Source organism: Triturus cristatus, chromosome 2_1, assembly GCF_964204655.1.
Source record: "Triturus cristatus chromosome 2_1, aTriCri1.1, whole genome shotgun sequence".
In the NCBI taxonomy this organism is placed as follows: domain Eukaryota; kingdom Metazoa; phylum Chordata; class Amphibia; order Caudata; family Salamandridae; genus Triturus; species Triturus cristatus.
The window spans coordinates 694,650,128-694,674,726 of record NC_140581.1 but is presented as its reverse complement, the minus strand read 5'-3'; the positions used below and the strand labels follow the sequence as shown (position 1 = coordinate 694,674,726).

At 45.8% G+C, this 24,599-nt stretch overlaps 1 protein-coding gene across 8 annotated transcripts in view; it reads left to right on the top strand.

The window, feature by feature from the left end:
- YTHDC2 (YTH N6-methyladenosine RNA binding protein C2) overlaps positions 1-24,599 on the top strand; it is a 1,174,422-nt gene that overhangs the window by 21,108 nt on the left and 1,128,715 nt on the right. The window lies entirely within an intron of this gene.

The following is a 24,599-nucleotide window of genomic DNA, read 5'->3' as shown; positions in this document are numbered from 1 at the left end:
TCTATCTTTTCCAGATTCGGGGGCGTGTTCCGTGCTGTTCTTTCCACTTTTTAGCCACGACCTTTTTTAGGCGTGTTTTTCTCTCCTCCTGCCAATGGCAAGAGGAGAGCAAAAGAAACACGCCCCCGAATCTGAAACCGCCGCTGCGTTTCTCCGAGGCATTTCTGCTTCGCCTCGGAGAAAGGCGGCGGTGGATATGGCGTCTGAAAATCTATCCAGTGGTCCGTGGGGCACAGTCTGCAAGCGCGGGTGCCAGGGGCATCCAAAGGGCAGGGGAAACAGCCAACGTTTCAATTTCCGGGCTTCGGGGGGTAGACTTAGGCTATGGGCCCCAGACTCAGTGCTCTGGAGAGGCAGAAGGGGGGGGATCGCTGCTCTACCCCTGCCGTGAAGTGTGGAGTCACCGATGCAGTGTGGAAGGCCCTCTGCGGCCCACAGCGTAAGTCTGAGTGCACCCAGCTGTGCCGGCTTACCCGCTGGCCTCCGCGTCTCTTCTGGAGCTCGCAGGCCTTTCTCTCAGCACCCGACGCGAGGTGACGTCCAGCGCTGCCGGGGCCTCTCCTGTCTTAGTGCCGGCTGATATATCTACACTTGTGGCTGTCGAAGTGCATAAAAAAATAGTGAGCAATACCAATAGCTCTACCTAGAATATTGCCGAGACCACACAAGAAAAAGTGTTAATATGCAGCATGTCATTTATTGTCATTTCCCAGTGCTGCACCTCGACTAATCTGGTGGAAACTGCTCTGCAATCCAGAAAAAACAAGCAGAAGCTACACCGATTGGAACCTTTCCCTTGTACAAGGCAGGTTCCCAAGCTTCTGACAAATGAGCAGCCAGGATACACTTAGAGGCGGGACCTCCTTATCAATCCTGGCTTTTCATGGGGCTCAAGGGCGCCTGATTGACAAGTCCTGAAACTCTGCTATGGCTCATACTGGGCTCCCTGTGGCTATTACAGGTATCAGCTATGTATTGTGAATGTGTGAGGCGGGGCTGTGAGCAATCACTCTCTTCTTACCTGCGCAGTGCCAGTGAAGCCAGCAGTTTGAGCCCTCTGCTCCATCAGCTGCCACACATAACTAAACTATCCGTGACATTTGTTTTCCGGTAAAACCTGTAAGGTCAAGCAGTCTAATCAGAGAGGGAAGTAGGCAAAGCATTCGCAAGCCAGCACCATAGCACCCGATGGTTGGATTGCCACTGCTTTCGGTGGCTGATTTGTATTTGACTGCCAGGCCATTTGTGTTTGGCCATGAAAATATTGAAACCTAAAAAAAAACTTTAAAGTAACTTCTGAGAAAGTTTGAGAATCCTAGCTATGTGAAAGAGTAAAAACGAACTGACTTATTCTGCAGGGCATTATGGACTGGGGCAGTGTGTAATTCTTAAAGTGCAATAGGTTTTCACTCTTGTATGAGCACCATTTTTCCTTTCAGCTTTAAAATGATTTTTAGCGTGGGTTTTTCAGTCAAATGCATGGCTGATTGGTTTGTATGCCTTAAAAACTACTAACTCTTGAGCACTTTTTTATATATAAAATTGTGTTCTAGTTTCTCTCTCCCTCTCCCCCCTCTCTCTCTCCTACCTCTCCCTCTCTCCCCTCTCCTTCTCCCTCTCTCAGGAATTCAGAAAGAACCTCCGATGGCAGATTCCCTTATTAAATGCCTGAGCGTTTAACCTTGGAATCGTGACTTCTCAAGCCTGCTTCGAGTAGAAGACCAAACAGAAAATGTAAAGAACCTGTTACATAGACCCCAATGCCCATGTCCACACTAAGTCTTGCTCAAGAAGAAAACTAGGAAATACGCTTATATTGTGCAAATAGACTACTATAGATTTTAGTCTTCGGTTTTATTTATTACTTGTACATGGGCTGGCTTACTTCACAGAGAACAGCTGGAAAGGCCAACAGCCCAATGAATATTTGAAAAAGAGTATTGTGTAGTTCTATGTGTAAGACTACATCACTGTTTCACTACCTCACTCTTTCCCACTACATAACTCTCCCTACCTCACTACTCCACTCTATCTCACTACCTCACAACTTCTCTCTCTCAAAACATCACTACCTCACTCTCTAGCTCACAACCTCACAACTTCACTCTCTCTCACTCACTACCTCAATCACTCTCTATCTCACTACCTCACTCTTTCTATCTCACTAACTCACTTTCACTCTCTCTTTCACTACCTCTCTCTCTCACTACATCACATCACTCTATGCTTATATATCACTACCTCACAACATCCCTCTCCCTCACTACCTCACTCTTTCACTACCTCACTCTCTCACTACCTCACTCTCTATCTACCTCACTCTCTATCTCACTACGTCACTCTCTGTCTACCTCACTCTCCCTCACTACCTCACTCTCTCACTACCTCACTCTCTCACTACCTCACTCTCTATCTACCTCACTCTCTATCTCACTACCTCACTCTCTCTCTGCTAATGCAATAGGTATCACATATGCAAAAAAAAAGCTAATGCCAATAGAAATGACAATGCCATTTATTTAGGGATACAAAAATAATAAAAAAATAATGAGCAATACCAATAGCTCTACCTATAATATTGCCGAGACCATTGCATTGTAAATGCTTGTTAAACGAGTGTCATATAATCATGAACAACCCCCATGTGAAAGGTAAACACTGTTTTTGCACCAATTAAGATATGGTCGTAATTTCAGCCCTCTTGCACAATGAAAGAATTCAGGCCATCAGATCCCCAGTTGTAATTTGTTTTGTATTGTATTATGGTATTGTAAAGCATTTTTATGGACTCCATTTATCTTCATCATTGTCTTTTTCCCAGTTGCATCTTGTCCCCCATTGACCTAAACTTATATGACTACTGTCTGGTTTTATTTCCAGTACTCCATTCTAGGCCATTCATACCTCACCTCGGCTTGCTGAGATGCGCACACAGTTTCATTATGCAGCACTCCAAATGTCTGTTTTGCTATAGCAGTCTTCAAAGGGATGGCACTTGGAGACTCTCTGTCCTTAGGTGATCACCCTCCAATGCTTTAGCTGCAGAGGTCTGGTCTGATCCCCAGGTAGAATGGCAAGACAACATGGACGTTCATTGAAAACCAAACCATTTCAGTGATGGCCAAGCTTGCCTTTTGTCTAGAGTTGCTGTTGATTTCTGAGTGCCAGTGTATGCAGAAATCTGCTAGAAAGCTGCAGAATGCTTTTTTAGGTAGCACCTCTGTTAAGAGCGCTGTGCATCAGTGCTCTAAGCTACACAATGTCTAGACAAGTTTGTTGAGCCAAATGCGGACCATTGGTCCAGAAACTGCACACAGCTTTTATTTTTTCCCTGTCGCTCCAAGGCTCTGGAGCTGTTGAGTGACACAGTCAAATTGATAATGCCGGCAGCCAAATGTCCATATTTGCAAGGCGCACCTGCATGTAGCCCTAATATTATCCCAGTAGGAACATTAACTTCAGAGGCAGTGGTTAATGTATAGCTGCTGAAATTTGAAGGTATCGAGACACTCTAACAGTAGTTAATGTACTTGTCACCAAAAGTGTAATCATGTGTTCGAAGGTTTTACCGAACATCACATATTTTAGGAGATTAATGTGAATGCTGCACAGCACACAACCTTCAAATCACATATTAGATTCCTAATAATATAGTGCTGTGAGTTTAAGTGTTTTTAAAAAAAGATAATTTTGTTACAAGGTCACAAGCCTTATCCTAATAAATGTTTGAATGCAGAATACAAAATTCTGCATTTAAACAGAAAGGCATGTGTGAATCGTAGGAGGGTAAACTCAAACTTAAATTTGTCCTTGGTTGAGAACATGAATACCTTTTGAGGTTTATAGTAGCTGAAGGATATTAGGTTCAAAACATATTTTAGTAGGTATTCTGGGCTGTATAAATGCTCAGTATTAATATTAAAAATCTGGGGCTCATCTTTGATGGTGATCTGAGCTTTGATGCCCAGGTTAGTCACACGGTCAGCACATGTTTTTACATTATGAGAATCTTAAGAAAGGTTATGCCATTTATTCTGGCTGAGCTGCACCAGTCAATCGTCATTGGTCACATCTCAGCTGGACTATTCTAACGCTCTGTACCTAAACATCAGTGGTGTTTCCTTAATAAACTCCAGGTGGTACAGAATGCGGCTTATTCTGAAGATTCCCAAGCATCTGTCAGCCAGGGACTCGTTCTCTCCACTGGCTTCCCGCCAGGAAACTTATCTGCTTTAGGGCTCTATGCATGGTATTTAAGGCCATGCATAGTAAGGGCACTTCATACCTGAAGTCCCTTTTTCAATGGTATGTGCCGAGGAGGCACTTGAGATCCTCCACACAGAAAAAATGGGTGATCCTCTGATTTCGTAGGACCATATGGGGTGGCTGCTCCTTTTCGGTAGCAGCCACCAACTTATGGAATTCCCTACCCTTTTTATTATCTCTAACGTAGACTCCTTCTTCGATTTTAAAAAAACATTTGAAAACCTGACTCTTTTCGTCTTGGGTTCGCTGATTGTTCAACTTTCATCCTGTTTCCACATGGTCTGCTATAGAGCCTTGACACCCTTGGGTATTAGTGTGCTTTATAAATGATATCCTGTCCTATATAACTATATTAGCATAGACATGATGCATTTCATAAAATGCTCGCTAAGTGGGTATATTCTTGCAGCATTTCTTGCAGCAGGCACTTGCTGCTGTCTCTCCTTGTTCTTCTATGATCAGGAAACATGTTTTAGAAAAAGCTTTCTCCGTTTTTTACAGAGAGATTGAACAATTGTAACCCTTGCATATTGGTTTATTTCTTGGCTAACTTGTGGGCAGTGTGTATCTTTGTTTTCATCGGGTGATGGCTAATTCTGGAAGCAAGTTGTGGAGGTATCCAGGGTGTGGAAGGGGCACCTTACAAAAAGGATTATTGATTGACACGTAAGGCAGGCGGGCTATAGATTTTCTTTTGCTAATCTTAGATTAGTTTTGCTACAAGAAACACACCTATAGTCCACAGGAATAGATAGATAGCCTGACAAAAGAGCTGAAATCTTGCGTTACATGGCTCATCATTACTAGTCTGCTGCAAGACACCTCTGTCATGGCCCAATATACTCCTTGTGGGTCAGAGAACTGTTCAGTGCGAGCAGCAGTGTCCGCGTCACACCAGGCCTGTTATGTAATCTTGGTCGAACACTGTGTCTATGCCATTGCAAACATTACTAGTCTGCTCTTCAGCAGTGTGGAAGAGAATGTTAAATCTGGAGTAAAGTGTCTTCAAGTTTTATAAGCCATTGTGAGCAAAGGCACCCTTTTTTGTTGTCACCTCCATTTTTTGTGGACTTATGCTGCTAGTTTTTGGACTGGGTACCACCCAGTGTGTGTCAAATATATTTTATTGCATAACTAATTAAAACCTTTGCAAATACCAAAGCACACAACCGTTGTTTGATCATTAGTATCTACCTGCCACCTTGGCTGATAATGCAGAGTTGGATAGGCACCCAGTCATTGGTTCACAAACTGAGTTTTGGTCACTTAGCACATGTCCAGGTAGGATTTTCTGCTGAACTGCTGTTGTGATTTATCGTAATCTGGGCATGGTGCCTCTTGGCAAACATGTTTTTGTTTTCCTGGAAAGATAACTGGCACGAGCAGTTGTTGATTTCTTTTTTAAACACAGCGAAAGATTCTGGCAGGTCCCATAACTGTGCTTGAAGTGCTTTAAAACTACTTATGAGGAAGACTCTGAAAATCCGATTTCCTGCCTGTGTTAGTTTTTCTTCCCAGAGCACGTTGTCCAGCGAGGTGAGGTTTGATTTATAAGATTCAATTCAAGTCAAATTTGGGAAGGAGATACTAAAGAGCTGTTTATAGATTCTGAGATTAAGGGGCTGATTATGAGTGCGGCAGTCCATCGGACTGCCAAACTCCCGGTGGCGTGGCGGAAAGTGCAGCACTGGCAGTCTGACCACTGCATTATGAGTGCGACGGTCCCCCCGCCATAGGACCGCTGCAGCTGCCGGGGATCTGAGATTCCTCTGCTCTGGCACAACAGTCTGGGGCAGCAATATGCTGGCAGTGCCGCTGTGTCACCGCCAAGCATGTTAAGATTTTCCAGACAGTGGCGTCATTGACTTAGACCTCAATCCTTTTTGTAATGTAAAGAAAGCTGCTAATAAAAGAAGCCACCTTGGTTTTCATATTCACTTTTAGGACACAAAAGGAGCATCTACAATGGATGATTTCACAGAGATACTTCTACTCACTGAAACGAGACAGGTTGACATTATTTAGCTGCTAAGGCCCGGACCTGATCTTATTCCTTGTGAAAGTAACCACATATGTCTTTTGTAGGTCTATTTCTAGTAGATTGTTTACTGTGTGTTCGTCCAGGGTGTTCAACATCTTTGCAGGCCAACTTTGGTCTGGCTTAGTTCAATGTCGTATGCGTAAAGCAAGTCGAGTAGGGACTTCGTGGGCATTTACCGGACCTAATTTGGCTGGAAGACCGGAGATAGAAATGTTAAAGTTGGGGGCGCACACAGCCATGTTTCAGAGCGATGTTTGTTTTTCACCTTCCTGGATATACTGTTCTCAATGCCAAGCTTGATCATGATCCACGTGTTGGTATAAAGCAATTGGATTGCTATCAGATGTTTATCTGTGATCTCTCAAATTACTAACCTCCGCCAGAACAGCTATCTGTCCACCCGGTCAAAGGCTGCCTTTTGGTTAAAAAAGCAGGCGTGCAGAGAGAATTTTGTTTTGAGGGCCTTGTGGGCCATTATGACAAGGGCTGCTAGATTTGTTGAAGTGCCCATCCCAGGGCGGAAGATGGATCTGATTAAATGGGAGGATTTTCTGCCCCTGCACAAAGATTATTCAATAGGAGGTTGGGGTAATATTTTGCCTCATTGTCCAAAAGAGCTATAAGCCATCAATTCTGTGGATTGGATTTACAACCTCCTTTATAGAAGGGGGGCAGGATCGCCCCTCTCCGTGACTCGGGAATCATGTTTTGATTCATGATGTAGTTGAACATTGCGATGAGGGCAGCCGCGCAGAAACTGGCTCCATCTTAAAGAGAGATTGTGACAGCCCTTTAGGGCCCAGGACTCCTTCAGATTTTTATAATGATTTTTTTGAGTCGCAGATCAGTGTACATGGTGATTGCACAGCTTGTTTGACCTACTGAGGCCCAGGTTAGGGAAGTTTGGGTGAGTCTTCTATTCACCCACTCCTCGGTAGTCCTCAGATGCCCCTCAAAGTGTGCTGTCCATGCTTGTTTGCTGCTGCTGGTGTTAAGGGCAGTAAAATCTTCCCTTCCTAAGTTGTTAACGAAGTTCTTGGAATTATTGGATAAATTTTGCTCTATTCCTATTATATGCATCATGAGTGGCCGTCCAAATCTGCTTCTTATAATTTGTTCCTGGTAGACCTAAAGGTTTCTTCGAGAAGGCAATTTGTGGGATTTTTTCTTAAATTTCTTTTTTTGGGCATGAAAATCATTCCGGTCCCATCTAGAGTTTGGATATAGATTTAAAAGATTTTCGTCACGCTGAGGCAGACACTGGATTAGTTCAAACATTTAGGACCTGCTCAAGTGGACATTCGCACTGCTGTTTTATCTCTGGCGTCGGGTGACTTTTCCATTAAAAAAAAATAAAAAATGTTTTCGGAGGTAGCTGATGTTAGTAGGGAACTTGCCTTCTGGTGAAGCTGTATTTCGGAGGACAGTGCTGTTACTTGAGGACAGTGTTTGCTTTCAAGGCAGAGGTTCATTTTGAAGGAGTTTAGTAATTTTGAGAGACGCAAGGTGGCCAGGGTAAAGTCAGTAGTCAAGCTCGTATTAACTGTGAAGCAGGTGTTTGTTAGGGGACAGTCAGTGTCAAAGCAACCGTCTGAAATCCTTAGACCAGTGGCCACACAGTGGTCAAAATCCTTCGCCAAATTTGTTTGGTTTTAGCGCTTTTGGGATCTTCTTAAGGGAGGCTTGCCCTGTCAGATCATGTGAGTCGAGTTGATCAATATTAGCATAAAGGGAGGTTTGTGCTAAAATACCCAGAAATAATGAATTTGGCATTGTTATAACTGGCCTTCAGGTTGACCGGAAGTGGCTGCAGCTGCTTTGCTATTTCTCTTCTTTCACTATTTGCAAGGTTGATGTAGATGGTCAATAAAATCCAAGAGTGATTGATTTTAACCTACCACTCGTCAAGTTTTACGCCCAATATCCAGAGAAATTTAGATTTAGCTTGCTTATGATAACCTTTATAACATTTGCATTGTAGATCGACAGACCATAGAGAATCTCGGGGGGGAGGGGGGGGGGGAGAGATGCTCTTATGTATCATTGGGCTTTAATTGCCTTGTCTGGCAGAGGAGTGCAGCAGGAGACAGCTCCAGACGTGTCTGTCACTGTTGGACTTGGCCCTTTTTCCCTCATTTTTTTTCGTTTTTGTAGTGTAAAGGTGCAGGTGCTTACTTCTCCCAAGATGGCTGCCACAGACCCCTGCTACTGCAGGGTGGTCGTTTTTGATAGTAGCACCCTAGCTGCCAGGAGCTGGCTGGGACCCACAACAATGTTGCGATACCAGCCCGCCTTTTTGTCCCATAGTTAGAGTGGGGAAGCTCCTGGAAGAAGCTGGAACCTTCTAGAAGGGAGGTGGGGTTTTACTTTTGCCGCCTTGGCTAGAGGTCACCTGACCTAGGGCTACTTAAGAGTGGGAGGGAAGCTTTTGTGGTGAGTTGGCCATTGGGGTGAAGCAGAGCTGGAAGAATCCACCAGGAGTGTAGGCGGTAGGGCCTAGCCAGGGACTTATGCCTCTGAGAGTGACAGGATTTAGGTACTGCCTCTTAAGTGAGTGAGGTGCCCTGTGAATCCCACTGATCTTGCCCAGTAGTAGGAGGACCCAGAGACTCTCTGCCAACCTGTCTAGGAAGGATCTAGTCGCCCTCTCCATCCCTACCCCTGTAACAGAACCCCTTAAGGGCGCCAGATACATCTGCGCCACAAGACTTCATCTGTCAACTGAGAACTGAAATCTAACTTCAAGAACTGAAACTGCATGACAAGAGCGAGCTGTAAGCCTTGAATGCCAGAGCTGAGACTGCGTGTCCAAGCTACTTTAGTGAACAAAATACTAAGCCGATTGCCAAGACACCGGGGATCGACCAGGTACTAGCGCTGTGACCCCCGCGCTTCCTACCCTGGTCTGGGACCCCCGGCAGCGCGCTCCGCTGAGCACTTTACCCGATCCTTAATTTGAGCCCCCCCCCTGCGACGACGAAGCCAGCGCGATCACCGCTGCGGCCTGGAGGCCTGGAGGCCTGGAGGAGTGCCCTGCTGTGTCGCGAGGCCCAGGAGAAGCCCGGGGCCCCGTCGCTGCCGTCGCAGCCGAGTGAGGAGGTGCGCAAGGTCGGGGCCGAGTTCCCCCAACGTCGTGAGGACGGACGCCTGCTGACACCGAGACGGAGGTAAGCCCGGAGGCCGAGATCCCCCCTGGTGCGCCCCCTGCTGGTCCGGAAACCGCACCGCACTTGGCCCGGGTCGTCCTCTCCGTGGGAATCCCCTCCCCTGCCTGCGCGACGGAGAGACCCCGCCGAGGGATCCTGTCCGTGTCCCCCCTTTTGTAAGACTGAGAGCGGTGCTTAGTGAACTGCACCGGAGCATAGGGACCCGCTCCGCAAGTCCTGTCAGTCTCCCCGCTGGAAGCCGCCTAAAGGAACTGACTAACATTACCCTCGTGTGGCGCTTCCCGCCACCGACCCTGCTTCCCCCGCTGGAGTGACAAGGGATGCGAGTAGCGCACTGTATGACCTGTTCCGCTCGAAAGTATTCACATGCCCGCGATCGCGAGTAGTGCCCTGTGTTATATGCTCTACTCGATAGTGATTACCTTAAAAGGAAATGCGAGTAGCGCCTTGTGTTACATGCTCTACTCGAACGAAGTTGTTTGCCAGGAGATGCGAGTAGCGCACTGTGTTCCATGCTCTACTCAATAGTAATTGTTTTGCCAGGAAATGCGAGTAGCGCCTTGTGTTATATGCTCTACTCGGCAGTAATTACATGCTAAGGGATGCGCGTAGCGCATTGTGTTTTATGTTCTGCACGAAGGAAATTCTACACCAGGATCACGAGTAACGTATTGTATTATATGCTCTGCTCGACTGTAATTACCTACAAATGGTTGCGCGTAGCGCTTTGTTTCATATGCTTTACTTCACAGGATTAGGGGCCATTGATTACGAGGAGCGCTCAGTTCCACAGGCGCCATGTTAGTGAGCCCAATGTGTCCCCGTTCAAGTATCATCCTTAGTTAGACGGCCCGTTCAGGGAAAGACTTTACGTAAGCGCGAACAGCGCTAGAACAAGGTTAGGCACTGCATAAGTATCACCCAGAGTGTCGAATGTAATGTCATGATGGTATTATAATTCATGTATTACCTTGTTATTTCCTGAGCTGCATCTGACCAACTAAACTTGGATAAACTTGAAGTATTTGCATAATTGAACGGTGTGGCGTCCCTTATTGTGTGTGTTCCTAGCCCATGAGAAGCGTGTGGTGTATGGTTGCTTAACACATAGCCCTCTGGTTGCCCGACCGGCTCGCGCCACGTTACTGCCCTTAGGGCCTGGTGAACCCAGGTTCCTACATTGTTGGCGAGCGGTGGGATCCTTGGGACTTGTGACCATACAGCACCCTTCCGTGAGGCGAAGGGCGCCACAATTAAACACCTGTTGTGTTCCAAAGCTCTAAAAACATTGATTGCTGCATTGTTAGTTCCACTGTCCAGGTTGAGAGTGCAAGAAGCCTGGTGAGCCGGTAACTGTTGCCTATACCCTAGGAATTTTCTCCTTAGTGTCTAGGTCCCCACCTGTCAGAATGGAATCCCGCTTAGCTGACCTCGAGGGGTACACAGTGAAGCAACTAAGGGAGTTCGCGCAGGAGTTGGGGGTGCCTGGGATGCGGAAGGCCAAAGGACCGGAACTCCGCACCGCCATTAGGGCATGGGTAGAAGCCCACCCAGAAGGGAGAGGGGATGAGGGGCAGGAGGCGCCAGATGCACCTCAGGAGGAGAGCGCCCAGGAGGTGGTTGACCTCTTGAACGTGGATATGTCTGAAAATGTGCCCCCAGGGAGACGTTCTGGGGCCAGTAGTAGGACAGGGTCTAGTAGGAGCGCGTCTTCAAAGGAGTACGAGGACAGAAGGGAAGAGAGGAAATTAAGATGGGAACTAGCCAAGTTGGAGCATGAAAAAGAAAGGGAAAGAGAGAATAAGAAATGGGCAATGGAGGAGAGGAGGATGGCGCACGAGCTTCGGATGAAGGAGTTGGAGCTGCGTGCCCTCCAGATGAGTGTGTCCAGTGAGGACACTGGTGGCAGCATACCGGAAGCTCCACAGGAGCTAGAAGTTTATTTACCCCAGGATGACATCACCAGGGTGTCTGAGGAGGCATTGGGGTGTGAACCTGAAGGGGTTGGTGCAGGGATCTCCCAACCCAGCGAGGTGGGAGAAGTGGCAGATAGCCCAGCTAGGTCCCAGGGAGAGAGGGTTGTAGGGCCTCACGACCTATCTGTAGGAAGGCGTGAGACGGGGAGGTGTCCCGAGGTGCCCCAACCGAAGTCTCAGGGCCTGGAGAGTTCCGCAAGGGAGCCCCAGGTTGGGAGCCTAGGCTGTCCCGATGTGCCATCCAGTGCAGGGGAGCCCCTAGTGTCAGGAGGACCCAGGGCGACTGTAACCAGCGCGCCTGAGGTTCTGGGGTTGGCCCAGTTTCAGGGTTTAGATCCTGTGCTGGGGTGCCAGGCTCAGGGGTTGCCTGACCTGGCGGGTGGGACATCTATCAGCAGTGTCCCCCCAGGATTGACTTCCAGGGGTACCTTTCCCGGTGGGAGGGTGCGGAACTCTGGGAGGGGGTGCAGAGGGAGGAAGGTCTCGCCTCGGGCACCGACTCAGCCTAAGGGTTTAGACCCTAGGTTGAGGGATCAGTTGAGGAGTCAAGGCCCTAGACTGAGGAGGAAGTGGTGGTCTGAGGGTGCCTCGCAGGGTAGGGTGAGGAACCCCAGAAGGAGAGTTAGGGGGAGGAGAGCCTCGCCCCTGAAGGCTGGTCAGCCTAAGGGTGTGAACCCCAGGAGGAAGGACCAGAGGCAGTTTAGGACTGCAAGGAGGAGGACCGGAGTGGTCAACAGGCACTACAGGCCTGGGGCTACTGCCCCCCACTCCGTGAGATCACCCGGGCCAGAGACATCTGGACGGCCCAGGGGCCGGTCCTGGCCACGACTAGCTAGGGAGCCCCAGTGGGGTGGTTTCGTTGGTCCAGGGAGGTTTGTTAGGGAACCATCAGGTTCCAGAGAGGAGGAGAACCTGCGGGTGCTCCTGCCGTTGCGGGCCTGCGTCCACCTTTTCTCGCCCCAAGCAGGGAAGACCATCAAGGCATTGATCGGTCTACCCTGGCTTTCGGCTGGAAGGGGGTTATGTTGGACTTGGCCCTTTTTCCCTCATTTTTTTTCGTTTTTGTAGTGTAAAGGTGCAGGTGCTTACTTCTTCCAAGATGGCTGCCACAGACCCCTGCTACTGCAGGGTGGTCGTTTTTGATAGTAGCACCCTAGCTGCCAGGAGCTGGCTGGGACCCACAACAATGTTGCGATACCAGCCCGCCTTTTTGTCCCATAGTTAGAGTGGGGAAGCTCCTGGAAGAAGCTGGAACCTTCTAGAAGGGAGGTGGGGTTTTACTTTTGCCGCCTTGGCTAGAGGTCACCTGACCTAGGGCTACTTAAGAGTGGGAGGGAAGCTTTTGTGGTGAGTTGGCCATTGGGGTGAAGCAGAGCTGGAAGAATCCACCAGGAGTGTAGGCGGTAGGGCCTAGCCAGGGACTTATGCCTCTGAGAGTGACAGGATTTAGGTACTGCCTCTTAAGTGAGTGAGGTGCCCTGTGAATCCCACTGATCTTGCCCAGTAGTAGGAGGACCCAGAGACTCTCTGCCAACCTGACTAGGAAGGATCTAGTCGCCCTCTCCATCCCTACCCCTGTAACAGAACCCCTTAAGGGCGCCAGATACATCTGCGCCACAAGACCTCATCTGTCAACTGAGAACTGAAATCTAACTTCAAGAACTGAAACTGCATGACCAGAGCGAGCTGTAAGCCTTGAATGCCAGAGCTGAGACTGCGTGTCCAAGCTACTTTAGTGAAAAAAATACTAAGCCGATTGCCAAGACACCGGGGATCGACCAGGTACTAGCGCTGTGACCCCCGCGCTTCCTACCCTGGTCTGGGACCCCCGGCAGCGTGCTCCGCTGAGCACTTTACCCCATCCTTAATTTGAGCCCCCCCTGTGACGACGAAGCCAGCACGCTCACCGCTGCGGCCTGGAGGCCTGGAGGAGTGCCCTGCTGTGTCGCGAGGCCCAGGAGAAGCCCGGGGCCCCGTCGCTGCCGTCGCAGCCGAGTGAGGAGGTGCGCAAGGTCGGGGCCGAGTTCCCCCAACGTCGTGAGGACGGACGCCTGCTGACGCCGAGACGGAGGTAAGCCCGGAGGCCGAGATCCCCCCTGGTGCGCCCCCTGCTGGTCCGGAAACCGCACCGCACTTGGCCCGGGTCGTCCTCTCCGTGGGAATCCCCTCCCCTGCCTGCGCGACGGAGAGACCCCGCCGAGGGATCCTGTCCGTGTCCCCCCTTTTGTAAGACTGAGAGCGGTGCTTAGTGAACTGCACCGGAGCATAGGGACCCGCTCCGCAAGTCCTGTCAGTCTCCCCGCTGGAAGCCGCCTAAAGGAACTGACTAACATTACCCTCGTGTGGCGCTTCCCGCCACCGACCCTGCTTCCCCCGCTGGAGTGACAAGGGATGCGAGTAGCGCACTGTATGACCTGTTCCGCTCGAAAGTATTCACATGCCCGCGATCGCGAGTAGTGCCCTGTGTTATATGCTCTACTCGATAGTGATTACCTTAAAAGGAAATGCGAGTAGCGCCTTGTGTTACATGCTCTACTCGAACGAAGTTGTTTGCCAGGAGATGCGAGTAGCGCACTGTGTTCCATGCTCTACTCGATAGTAATTGTTTTGCCAGGAAATGCGAGTAGCGCCTTGTGTTATATGCTCTACTCGGCAGTAATTACATGCTAAGGGATGCGCGTAGCGCATTGTGTTTTATGTTCTGCACGAAGGAAATTCTACACCAGGATCACGAGTAACGTATTGTATTATATGCTCTGCTCGACTGTAATTACCTACAAATGGTTGCGCGTAGCGCTTTGTTTCATATGCTTTACTTCACAGGATTAGGGGCCATTGATTACGAGGAGCGCTCAGTTCCACAGGCGCCATGTTAGTGAGCCCAATGTGTCCCCGTTCAAGTATCATGCTTAGTTAGACGGCCCGTTCAGGGAAAGACTTTACGTAAGCGCGAACAGCGCTAGAACAAGGTTAGGCACTGCATAAGTATCACCCAGAGTGTCGAATGTAATGTCATGATGGTATTATAATTCATGTATTACCTTGTTATTTCCTGAGCTGCATCTGACCAACTAAACTTGGATAAACTTGAAGTATTTGCATAATTGAACGGTGTGGCGTCCCTTATTGTGTGTGTTCCTAGCCCATGAGAAGCATGTGGTGTATGGTTGCTTAACACATAGCCCTCTGGTTGCCCGACCGGCTCGCGCCACGTTACTGCCCTTAGGGCCTGGTGAACCCAGGTTCCTACAGTCACACTGGATGTAAATGTGTTCCGAATTTGTGACGACTTGCTGATTATACACAACTACATGAGAGATACCCTTACAGGGGATGTGGAATTTAATAAAATATCTACTTGTCCATAGGGCATGTTGCGTCATAAATCCAGTTGACCCCTATGTGCCATGTAATGCAGCGACAAATTATGGCACCAATGTCATTAAATAAGATCTCTGATATATCCTTTCTGATTATGCCCGGGCTCATACCACTAGCAATTCCCTTATTTTGCCACTTTTCTGCAGAGCTTCATACTGGGGTTGAAGGTAGTGGTAAGCAATAGTTCCAGGGTTAGAATGCGTTTTTGAATATGTGCAAACCTACTAAATTGCATGTTTAAAGGGTTTTCACCAACTCTTCTCTAATCTTTTACCATACGAAGAAAGGGTTTGTGCTGTAGGGGGTTCGGCCTACTTGTCCCAAGCACAAATTACACATGAAAACTTGCTGCCCTTGACGCCAAACAATATGTTCTGGGCGTTGGGCTATAGGAGTTCCACATCCCCGCCCTTATAATAAAAAGGGACAGGGTCGATGATAATTACCAAGAACAAAGAGTCCCTTCTGTGTCACACACTCTTTTCATATATGCCATACATTGACTTTTTTTTTCCTCCAGATTTTTATAGAGCGCAAACGATTTGAAGGTATCGGAGCACTTTACATGAGCACCAGTTGCGTTACACAAGGACACATTCATTTTTGTTAGGCATAGGGAGATTAAGTGATTTGCTCAGAATCACAGGATGTTGAGCTTTGTTGCCGAAACTCGAACCCGATTCCCCAGATGTGAGATCGACCACCCTATCCGCTTAGGTTTATTAAACACAATCAAGGCTTTGTGCTTTATACAATCATATTCCAATTAAAAGCATATTCCATACATACAGCCACTAACAACAACACTCAACGCAAAGAAGGACTCAAAGAAAAGTTCATTAAATTGGAAAGATTAAAAAAGACAGAAAACTCTCGGTGGTGGGACAGCGCCACTTTGAAACAGTACCTAAGGCTTAATAGAGTCCCCAGGGGACTGCGCTCACAAATATTTCCCACATTCGATGACCTCCATGACGACTTGTTGGGAAAATGGGAAGAAACTCTGACTAACAACTCTAAAACATTAATCCACATCCTAAACGAAAAGTGACAAAACTACAACTAGAAATCACAATCTTAGAAAAAGAGATAGAAGAACGAATCCTGAAAGACGCAACAGAAAAGAATTACACAATTTTAAACGAGATCTTGACCAAACACCAGACACCAGAATGACATAAAAAAAAGGAAAATAAGACAACTCGAGGGACGATGCGGAGTATAAAGAAGGCAGAGTGTTCACTTTTGCTCGTAAATACGACCAACTAGTTCAGAAGCCTTCAAAAACCGATTGCACTTTCAGATCAAAGACAATCTCTGTCTCCTCAAGCACCTCATCTCTCAACACCGTACTCACGAGCGTCAGTGAATCAGAGAATCCAGGGCAGTCCAACCCAAAAGCAACAACATCCAGTTTTTTAAGAGAAGTACAGACAATCAGACGCGAAACCAGAACATAACAAAGACAGGGTACAGGAGACAAAAAACCCATAGAGGGAAAAGAGCTGGAAAAAGAACAATACAAAAAGAAACTGAGATCTGGGGATGGAATGAAGCAATAGCAGACAAAACAGACGTCCAAGTAGTGAATCTCTCTTCTTTACCACTCACTAACAACATGATCTCTCTTCTAAGCAAAGGCCTTAGCTTCAATCCTCACGAATCAGGAGACCTATGCAGATCTAAAATAGATCTATTCAAATTCATTAGAGGCTTGAAACTGAAGAAACACTTTGAACTTATGCCCCCTTCTACTAACAAAGCAAAGAATCTCCACAACACTAACTCTATGGATTCCCAAACCATTAAAGATGGGAATGACACACACTTATTACTGTCCATCACTGAGACGGACGATTCTCCACGTAGTCTATAATTACTGCTACAAGACCTAGACATTGATCCCTATGAAACCATCCCTAGTGGCCTAAAGACTAAGTCAAAATGGACACCTACCCTCCCTGGTGGAAATGCCATTGATGTTTTTTACAACTTAGTACTGGGAGACCTTGATAAATATGAGAATAGGTCCAAGGCTAACACTCACAGAACCAAAGACAATTTGTCCAGAGGCGAAAGAATAGCTCTCAAAACGCTCAGCGCTGAACACCACATCATCACAAGAGAGGCGGACAAAGGTGGGAATGTGATTGTCATGAACCGTTTAGATTATCACAATGAGATAATGAGTCAATTGCAAGATGAGACCTGTTATGAACACCTCAGTCACAACCCTATTGGTCCCTTAACTAGTCTTATTAATAAAAAGCTCCAGATCTGGCAGACCATAGGTCTCATTGACGAAGATGAGGCCTTATACATGAAAGTAGCCAAACCAACTTACCCTTGGCTATACACTCTACCCAAAGTACATAAATTAGCACCCTTCCCACCTGGACGCCCGATAATCTCGGGCATTGGGGGACCGACAGAAAGATTAGCACAGTACGTGGACTTATTTCTTATCCCTATGGTCAAGAATCTGCCATCCTTCATACAGGATACCAAACATGTATTAGATATCCTAGCAGATACACAGTGGCAACCCAACATGATCATGGCCACTCTCGATGTGGTCTCTCTCTACACGTCCATCAAACCTGACTTAGGCCTTGAAGTGGTAACTAAGTCTCTTCACCACAGATCAGCCTCATTATGGCAACACACCAACATGGTGATCAGTATGATGGAGATTATACTAAACAATAACTACTTTATGTACGACCACCAATGGTACAGACAGATAAAGGGAGTGGCCATGGGTTCTAGGTTTTCACCCTCTTTTGCTAACCTGTACATGAGCGCCCTGGAAACAGAATGGGTATGGGGAGGAAAGCAGCTCAATGGACGGACCATATCATCTACTGGGGGCGGTACATTCATGACTGCTTACTCCTCTGGTCGGGCTCACAGGAGAATCTGGACTCATTCTGTGTATACTTGAACTCCAATGACATGGATATGGAACTATACATCATGGATAACTATCTACACAGCAGACTATACCGTAAAAAGACCTCTTGCAATGCGATTCTCCACGCAGACAGCGCACATCCCCTGCACCAAATACAAACAATTCCCTATGGAGAGTTCACCAGAGCTAGGAGGAATTGCAGTGAAGATGCTGAATTTGAGAGGTGCATATCCGACATGGAGCACAGACTCACCAAACGTGGTTACAAACCACAGACTATCAGAAAAGCTACTAACAGAATAAGCAATATAAAAAGGGAAACTACGCTTCAGCCAAAAACCAACAAAAAAACAGACAAACAACCTGTGAGACTCATCACGGACTATTATGAAATCAGTGTCATAATGCGAAAAAGTTTCAATAAACATTGGGGAATTTTACTAGCCGACAAATCCTTGAACGCCAACATAACTGCCCGACCTCAAATTACCTTCAGAAGAGGTAGAACTCTAAGGAACAGACTTTGTCCCACAGTACCACGTTCCATATCTGTCACGTCTTGGATGACACCTCACACAATAGGCTTTTTCAAATGTGGTTGCTGTGGAGTCTGCAAATGGGCTATTAATGGAACAAAAGAATTCAGAAGCTGGAATGGAAACACATTCAACATTACCCACAACATTAACTGCAACACCAAGTTTGTTGTGTACATCCAACAACGCACATGTAAACAACAGTATGTAGGAAGTACTATCAGGCCTCTAAAAGAACACATCAGGGCAATGCACAATGAGGATGCTAGATATCCAATGGCAGCGCATATAGCAACATGCAATACACAGGAACCACACAAGGGCTTATCCTTCTTTGGAATAGACATCACCAACAACAACATTAGAGGTGGAAATCGCGAATTGAGACTGAGAAGACAAGAAGCTTCATGGATAATTCGTCTGCAGTCGGTTAAACATGGTCTTAACATCGACCATGAGCTACAGTACTTTTTGGGTATCCTAGATTCTCTTCCGCATACTGTTTGGATACTGTGTGAAGTCTGTATTTTAAGTCCACAAGATAGTAACAACAGGTTACTGTTGATTGACCGTTCCTTTGTCTCTCCACACGTTTTTTCTGTGCCTAAGGACTCCAAGTCGTTTGACTGTTTGTAGCTATTACTAGGTACGCACTACATACCGCATCTGGGCATGTTGTTTTTATACTTTGAACCAGATTAGTTAAATGCTCTATGTATGTATATGATCACTATATGCCTCCCTCCTTTTTTATACGTATGTAGGCTTTACGCCCTGTTTTCTACTCCCTATACATATGTGTTTTTTCTTACTCTACTTCTAAGGTCTCACGACACTTGCAACTCTTTTCACCACACCCACTTTACAATTTTGTTATGCTCTCTACTTTTATTCCCTGTTACTCATGCTCATATTTTCCTTCCTTCAAGTGAACTAATTTAGGATAGGGATTACCATCCTCTTTTTCGTCTTTTTTGGCCCCCACACCACGTACACGTCAATGATTTCATTCCATTGCTTATCTATATACCGCTCACAGGGAAGACTCCTATTTGATCATGCCCGTTTCTCAGCACGCTTCCAGTGCGCGCTTCTGTCCTCACTTTCGTTCTCCTTACCGGAACCAACTCTTTACGCTCTAGTTTATCGCCCATACGCACACGTGACCCTCCATTTAACTTCCGGCCATTCCTGTTCATTTCCTAAACTCTGGAGAAAATTACGCCATCTCGTACACGAGATCCTGGCATACAGGTAAGTTCCCCCCTCTTCCATTCTTGGTACACCATTCCCCCGTTTTTTACAGTATTTGCTTTCCGAATTCTGCATTTTAATTTTCCCCATTTTGCCCTATGCAGACCGCCTCCTATTCTAAGACTTACCCGTCTTTCTACTGGTATCCCGTACACCTGGGGGACACATGGAAGGTTGCCCTCCACCCTTCCGCCCTTTTCTTTTGATTAAAACCCGTGTCGCAACCGGGTCGGGAGTAACACCGGCTTAGCGGTGGGTTACATGTCCATTTGCACTACGGTAATTTCGCTTTGATGCGTGCGCTCATTATTTGGGACCTTTCTCTAATACTTCTCTCTCTTTTCTTTGCCCATGTGCCTCGTTTTACAGAACCCTTACGATTAACATACAGGTAGATTACATTTTTCTTTCTTTTCTTTTCACTTAACATACAATTCTCCTGTCATGAATATGTTTTTCTTTCTCCATGTACCCGTTGGGCTTATATGCAAATTAAATATGTGCTTCCTTACTGCTATTGAGAAATACTACGTATAATTTTGATTTATAGTTCTCATTCTGGAATTCCCTCTTACGCGCATTGTTTCATAAATACGTTTTGTGGCCATTAGCTCTACAGCTTTGGTGTTCCTCATACGTTTTGTTTACTGCTTGGTATTACCTTTAGATGGTTTTTGAGATTATTACACCGTATTTTCAACATAGATTTATCATGTCACGCGTGTCTCACAGCCATCACGAAGCGTCTGTCTTAAGTCTAAGAATTTGTGGGTTTTTTTCTAGGCATAAACTGTTTCGATTTATTTAAATTCAAACTTCATGTTCTTCTCTTAGATCAACATTCGGGGGAGCATCGCTAATGTGTGTTGTACATTGATTATTGTTTATTATTTAAAAATATCTTTCTTCCCTTTGACCAACTTCTGAATATTGTCCGTTTAATATTTCTCTTCGTGTCTTTCCGTGTTTTCAATTTTATGTCCACACTTTCACCTCACCACTTTTTGTGCGTCTCTATGCAGTGTAAAGTCACCGAATACATGTACTTTCCACATATATAGGGTCTCCACATATTCCCACGGTTTTCACTTTCCGTTATTCACTGCAATGTAGTGGTCCATATTATCCGTTTGTTTTTTGTTTTCTGCTTTATACCTTTTTGTTTTGTTCCTTCCAAGCCCTGAAGAGTCACAATTGTACCACGTTGTGACGAAACACGTGTCGGCTGGTTTGTTTTCTCTCTGTATTGATCTGGATTGACATAAAAATCCATGCTTATGATACACTTGATGTCGACCTCCATAATTTCAAATGACAAAGAATGCTTGATATTTGTTCCATGACTTGTCTGACACACTTAAACCATTATCCTGATACGTGTGCACAGGACCTTGTTTCATATTCCATACAATGTTATTCAAATTGCAATTATGCCAGTCAATGATGTATATGTTGAAAAATCATAGAAGCACTGTACACAAATCACAATAGTACCTCTATACCACTTTACATTTTTCACAATTACAAATATTTCAGTAATTCTTTTACACAAAAAATAAAATGTATCGGATGTTGTCAACGCAGCGTTTCGGTGGTACCACCTTCTTCAGGACTTAAAACTATAAAACATATATTGTCTCTATAAGATAAAAAAAACTGTTTTCAGAATTCAAGCTAAGACCTTGTTTTAGACACATTTACAAGAACAGGTTTAGAGTGTTACATGGCTACCAATCCTTCTTCACATCATTCGATATCTTTACATCAGATTGCCTCTTGCCAGCATACTCAACCAAATTTGTCAAAATGTATCCCCATTCTGCCCTCTCATACCTTTTTTCTTTACATATATCATTCACATTGCGATACTGCTATATTTGCCAGTCACTGGTCTGTCCATATGTCACTTCTCCTCTTCTATGTATATAATTCCTCTTAGGGCTTTTATTTATAACTTTTTAACATATACAGCATTGACTTGCATAATTGCAAGTTGAATAACATTTTATGAAATATGTTTTTAATTGGAATATGATTGCATGAAGCATAAAGCCTTGATTATGTTTAATAAACCTAGACATTTTTATACATTTTATATACATTTTTATATTTAACAGTGTTCAGTGGTAAACCTTTGCATTGCAAATGTGGGTGTAGCCTCTGAATGAACAGAAGTCTATTTATGACATAAATGAGAGGAGTGTATGACATAGATGGGACTCTTTGTTCTTTGTGACTTGCTGATTATAGCCTTTTTTACTATGAGTTGTGGGTTTTTCCGACTGCATCCTTCAGAATGGAGAACACTGAAAGACTGCTGGATATGCCTCCTCGATTTGTGTGGTGAAGGTTATATGCCCCAAGATGAAAAAAGGTCAATGTTCATCAAGACGGCGGCTGCTATCTCCGTGGAACTCCAGTTTACTAGAGTAGATTCAATTTCTTCGTATCGTCTTGGTGGTATAAACATTCCTTTCAATATGTGCTGATACGATGAATTGAAGCTTATTTGTACTTATTATTAGTCTAATGATTTCCCCCTGATTCAAGATGGCGTGGAGTGCTCTGTAGACGTAGTTAGGAATAAAGAGAGTCTGAAACGTTTCTCAGGTGGATGTATCATCTTCTCTCAGTCAGCTGGGAACTATTTCATTGCGGTATCTCACCTGTCGACAAATATAACAGAGGGCTCTTTACGAGGCAGTGGGCCAGTACTGCACCTTTGGGGTTGGAGGCTTCGCCACTTGGCCTTGATGTGTTGTTTATGAGCACACCAGGGCAGGGCTTTTCATATCTTGTAGGTAATGAGGATGAAATAGTCAGATTAGTATTATCACCAAAGGCAGATTGAATGAAGTCAGATTGCTCTTCAAATGTTGGGTCTTGTGGGGCCTCTGGCTAAGTTTCAGAGTTTACTAGTGACCCAAAATAGGGTCTGTCCATGGTTCTTGTTGTTTTAAGGTGTCTGCTTGGCTCCACATTTAGCATTGTATTCGTGGGTGAACTAGCCCTGGGAGTCTTAGTTTAATTTTGTGCATACAGTGAGCTAGTGTCCTGGGCCCCTGTATTGTTGGGGCCTAGCTCTGTAACTGGCGAAGATTTTTTTTCGTCCTGCTCTGAATATGATCTTTTTCCATCAAGTTGTTCTGAGTTGTCAATTGTGGAGTATGGTTGGCGGCCCCCCTTTTATTAAATGGTAAGGTGTCCTTTGTGAAGATTAGTGTAGTTGTAAGTTTATTTCTTGCCTTTTGCAGCTGTTCATGCTGTCTTTTTGTGAGAAGTGTCTTGCTTTTGACTTCTGGTGAATTTCTGTTTGTTACTTCGCTCTAGGCACTATTGTTGGTGAGAAGGCCTAATGGACTTGAAGACAATGAGCACCTTTTGTCCAGCATACCTTTGGAAATTCAGCTGTTGATGTTGACCGGGGTTACTGGGGACTTGAGCAAGGGTTTACCGTCTAGATCTTGCTCGCTTAAGCCAACTGCCTCCGGGGCTCCCTAAGTATGACCCTGTTAGTTAATTGTACGAGGGCCCATGAGAAATAACCCTGTGTATTCAAGCGGCTCGCTGTTACGCTGGTTATGTGACCATGAGCTCCATCTGTGTCAGTCGCACTAGGTGAGGGTGTTTTAAAGTAAATTCTTATCTCATTTATTAAGGATTGTAATACAGGTGGAAGGGAGTTTAATTTGTCGATCAAGGGGTGCACGTACATGTGAGTGGAGTTTGTATTGAGGCAGAGCTCTGTTCATTTGAATTCATAGATTCTCTGTTTTGGTGTCCACGTCGGTCATGTAGACAGCCAGCATTTTCAGAAAGCCCATATGGGCATCCACACTCACTTGAAACATGTCCAGGAGTTAGGCCCAGTAGTCGACATGCCCTGCTATTTCAAATGGTAGAGTTTGTGTCTCAGTTTATAGAGACTCTGAGCTTAAGGAGGATCTGCACATTTTGTAAACACTAGATTGTGAACCTGACGTTTTGGATGCTGGAGCTAGATATTGTCTCTACCAGATAATGCGTTAAAGAACGTAAGTAACGTTTTCATCTGATAAAGACATCTAGCCACAGATTCCTTACGTTAGACTCAGATACCAAAGCATACCATCTCCCAGAGGAGGATCTGTGAGATGAGACCATTAAAAAGTCTCTAACTAGAACAAAACCAGTCTAGAACAAGTGAAAAAGATCAGACATTCATACTAATGTAGGTGAGCAATAACATACTCTACAAATTAAAAACCTGGAGAATGAATCACAGATAAGTAAAGTCATAAGACCTTAAAAAGCATGGGAATAAAATTGTCCTTGTTAACATGACAAACCGTGGTAGAAGCCAACTAACAATAAACTAACCCCGGGCGGAGACCTCCTCTCAACCCGCCGAGTGTGTGGAGATTTGCCTTCTCCGCGTTCCACAGAGAACGTGGAGAAGGCAAATCCCCGTATAATCTGCAGCGGAGCGGAGTTGGCCAGGTCCCGCCTCTAACCCCACTTTTAACAAGTGAGTAAACATTAATTAAAAATAAATTTTAAACCACTTACCTCTGTACTGCGGCGTCCCCGGGCTGCCCTCCTCCTCTTCCTCTCCCTTTCGGTAATCCTTGTGAAAACTGCGCCTGTGCGTGCGCCTGTGCATGCGCCAGGAACAGGTAGCCTGGGCATGTTCTCCATGCAGGATATAATGCAGCCGGTGTGGAGCACAGGAAAGGTGTGCATGACTGTGTGTCGGGCCGGCCAAACAGTCATTTGTGTTTAGGAGTGGGCAAACCACTCCTCCCCTGCCCTTCCAACGGAACAGCCCCGCCCACTGGAACAAATAAAATGATAACAATCAATTATTATCATTTTATTTTCCCTTTGTTACACTGCTTAAAAGCAGTGTGGCGACGTTCCTCCGCCTTAGCAGCAAACATTGCACATGGCGGTGCGACTGGAAGACCAGGAGGGGAGAGCGAGAAGGAACAACATACGGCTACTGGGGGTACCCGAAGGAGCAGAGGGACTAAGCATTGACTTTTTCCAAGAAGATCTTCTAGTTAATAAGCTGCAGCCCTCAAG